Genomic DNA, 4,371 nt, shown 5'->3' on the forward strand with positions numbered 1-4,371 from the left:
GCACTGCAAGCCTTCATGTGCAGCATATCGGTAGCCTCTGAAGTGCCGATAGCCAGGCTGGTAGACACCGTGCCAGCCTGCGACGTGCGGGTCTGTAGCTCCTACAACTCTGTCTAGATAGCCCCCATGATGATTTGCTACTGCTGTTCAAATTGTTGCAGGGCCTCCGTAGTGACATCCTTCACTGTGTCATCGATATCATGCAAGTCGCCCTCTGTTAATGTGATGGGATCCAGTGAGGTCTTGGTCACCTTTGATTTCTTCATGGGCCCTCATTTCTCTAGCTCCCTCGGGCGCTTGATGTGGACGGATGTCTCCTGTGGGTCCACGTCGTGCTATTCTATTTCCTCTTCTATCTCAGGTGAAAGCGACCTCGTGCCTTTGTCAGAGCCATGCTCTGTCCCACCTATATGCTTCCCTGTTTGTTGCACGGCCTCATGCTCTGTCTAGGCCTTATCAACAACCTCCTTTTTTCTCTTTTCAGCCAGCTGTGCCATCTTAAGTTTGGCCTCCTCCTTCTTCTTTTACACGGCGGACTTGCTCCTGCTCACTGCCAAGTCTGTGGTAGTGCGCCACTCTGTCGGCCATTGATCAAGCACCATCAATGGCGTCATCCGTTGCCAGATAAGGCAAGTCATACCATTTCTATGAAGGGTCCTTCCGTGCCCAGATGGATACTCAATGGAAGTCTGCTTTAAATTCGGCGTAGCCTTGAAGGTTGGTGACAGTCGCGGTTTGTGATTGATGGCCATTCGGATGTTCATCTCCATCAAGATCCAAAATATCTTGCTGTCCCTGACTCGTTGCGCGTCTTTGGTCGCCCACAGCGAAGCGAACTTTGCTACTTTGGGGAGTTCTAACATACCGAAGGGAACTGGCTATCCTCTGGCATCTCCCATGCTACTAGCACAATTGACAGCAAGAGCCACGCGTAGTGGAACGTCTTGTTGAGCTCTTGTGCTTCGCGACAGTTCGCCAGGAACTCTCTGCGAAGGTAGTCCGACCAGTTGAACTGGACTCCTTCAACGCATTGTACTGCTAGTGCGACGACAGGCGCTGACACCTCATCAGCGTGACACTTCCTCATCACCTTCCCCGCTAAGATCTGTGTGGCTACCTTCACAGCGGGGTCACAGATGCTAGATATAGCATATCTGCGCGGCTTCTTCACCAGTTTAAATTTTTCTTTCATTGATTTTGCGAGAGCTTGCTCGCCACCTTTTCCACCAAATATCATGGCCAGATTCTCTCTTGTATACGACAGTCGCATTATCCGATGAATCAACCTATCCATGATGGGTATCGGCTCCTCCAACCATAGACACCCATCATGCACCAAGCACAACAGCTGCTTGATGACCAAAACTGTCACTGGGGTGCGGTTGTAGTGTGGCACCCAAAGCAGGTTGAGCAACCCTGCTTTTTCTACTCCCCTAAGCCACCTCCGCAGCTCCAATGTGGTCATTCCCGTATTCGTATCAATGATGCGGCACATCAGCTGCTCGGTTGCTAGGTGTGGGAACTTCTCGTGATCGGCCAAGTCCCAGTCTTCAAGTTTCAGCAATGGCACTCGTGCCAAGTGCGATCTGTCAAAAACAATTTTGTCCAACAATAGAGGGGTTTACAGGGCAGTCTTACTCTCATTGATTTCCTTCGGCACATTGGTCTTGGGCTTGCGCAGAGGGACGTACTCTGGCAACCAAATAATAGGGTCCACACCTTGGGTTTCAACCTCCTCTACTTCGATTCCCACATCTTCATTGTCCATCGGGATGTCTTCAATGTCTTCCTCCTCCGGTTCCAGATTTATAGCTTTTCCCTTCTCCTATATGGTGAGTTTTGGAGGGTTTCTCCTTGGCGATGCACGCACAGGTATGGAAGGTTTCTTACCCTTCTTGTCCTTCACGATCTCTTTGGTTGGGGTCGGCTTCGGTCTCAGCGTTCTCGTTGATTTAGGGACTTTAGTGAGCACCTCGATGAACTTGGAGTAGCTACTTCTGCCTTCATCTCAACTTTCGGCACTGGCTCCTCTACTATTTCTTCAGTATTTATAGTTTCTTCGGGTGCCGACATAACGCTCTCCAATAGTACTCGCGATGTCTTAGGTAAATTTGCAAATGCTCGAGACTCTTTCAAAGCCTCGAAGAATTCTCAGTTCATGAGTGCCTGAAAGCTCAACAACTCAATTCTCAAAATGCCAAGTGTTTTTCGCTGGACAACCACTTGTAATTTATAAGGCATTTTGAATTCAAATATGACCATTCCCCCCAAATTCGATTCATTAATGCCAGATTGGCGGTAGATTTTCAAGGATATGAACCATAAATTTCATCTTAAATGCCGGTCTCCCACTCCATTTGGCTGCATTTCAACTGTCAAATCATGAACAGTGACTTTAACGGTCACTTTCCAGCCGACGTGCGCGATTTCTCCCTGGGTCGTGCAGCTCCCTCTGTGCTGCTACAAACCGTGTGACACTTCCTTGCTTCTCACCATCCTCCAAGCACGCAACTCCCCAACCCAGGCAATGTAGTTTGTAGTCCAGCGCCTCCTTTCAGCTGCCTGGAGCGCTAAGGCTATGCTATCTTCATCTAGTCACATGGCCGGACCGCTAGTGTATGGCTTCAAGCAACTTCCATTCACCTTTCCTGGGAAGGGCTTTCCATTCAATTTGACCAGTTGTACCGCTCCTCCATTGGTAATTTCCTTAATGACATAGGGCCCTAACTAGTGCATTCTGAATTTCCCTGGAAAGTTATCAAACTTACTGTCATATAACAAAACCGTGTCATTTACCTTAAAGGTGCGCATCTTAATATGTCGATCATGCCATGCCTTTTCGCACTACTTTTGGACCTGTTGGTGAAATCTAGCTAGAAATCTCTCTTCCTCAAGCCCATCTTGTTGTGTGAGCATTTCCTCCAAGGCTCCGCGATCCGTCATACCTGTGAGCACTGCTATGCACAAACTAGGCACAATATATTCCATAGGCATTACTGTAGGTATGCGTAGGTCCCAATCACTTCGTTGAGCATTGCAAACCTTGGTCAGCACATTCTATAGCACTTTATTGAATGCTTCCACCGTCCTCTTAGCCTTCAGGGGATAAGGTGTGATGTTCTGGTGATATACCTAAAATTCCTTCGTTAGCGCGCTGATCGTCTCATTCAGAAAGTGCGTACCACGATCAGTCATTGAGATCTTTGGACAGCCAAATCACGTTAGTACATGCTCAAAGATGAAATTTGTAGCCATCATGCCTGTGAAATTCTTCACAGGCTATGCCTCCACCCAATGAGTCAAATTCTCCGTCGCGGTGATAATGTACCTTGCCCCAATCTTTCCTTGGGGCTAAATGGGTCCCACAAAATATATCGCCCATTTCTCAAAGGGTTGCAACGTCATCTGTGGATTTAGAGGCATTTCATCCCTCCACGATGTCCTGCCAGTCCTTTGACATACATCGCACGCCTTGCAATGCGCTTTTGAGTCCTAATGGAGGGTTGGCCACCACAACCCTACACGTAGAATCTTCTGTGTAGTTTCTCTTCCTGCGGATGCTGCTTCTTTCAAACTCAGGTATATATCATCACAATATCTCATCAGACCCCATTTTGTATAGATGCCCAGCAATGACAAAGAAATCTGCCGCGCGCACCACTAATTCCTTCTTCTGCTGGACTGTGTATCCTTCCGGGCCAGTTCCTGTCATGAGGAAGTGTATTATATCCTCAAAATGACCATCCGTGACGTGCACTGCAAATCGCTACGCGTCAGGCAGTCCCTCCTCAAAATTAGTGGACTCTTCCCCTGTTTCGATGTGTGACGGATGGTCAGGTCCTGCATTCAGTCGCCCAGGCTTCACAATAACCTCAAAATCATATTCCTAGAACAATAACAGCCACCTGCAGATTCACACCCCCAACATAGGCTTATTGACCAGGTACTTCAGCGCGAAGTGATCTATATACATCTTAAAATGGCCTCCCGGCAAGTAGTGCCTAAACTTCTGGAGTGCATATACCATAGCTAACCCTTCATGCTTGGTAGTGGAATAGTTCTTCTCCTGATACAGGTGGATGTTGGTGGCCACCCACCTATCCCATTTGGACCCCCACAACTGTTTCTTTCAGCTTTTTCAGTTTCCTAAATTGTAGCACAGTTTACTATTTTTCGCAGTTTTTCGGGTCCTGAACTTCCGGAGCGATTTTGAGGCCCTAAACGACGTTTTTTTGGGAATCTAGGGCAACATGGGTCCATGGATCGATGTTGCCTCCCAAAGTGGTAGTACTTGGATAGATATTTCTAACGAGCTATCGTATGCGTCAAACGGAGATCGTATGCCAAAGTTACGACCCCGGGAAATTGATG

This window comes from Pinus tabuliformis, chromosome 3_2, assembly GCF_031772625.1.
Source record: "Pinus tabuliformis cultivar Carrire ecotype Pingquan chromosome 3_2, CPIR1, whole genome shotgun sequence".
Lineage (NCBI taxonomy): Eukaryota > Viridiplantae > Streptophyta > Pinopsida > Pinales > Pinaceae > Pinus > Pinus tabuliformis.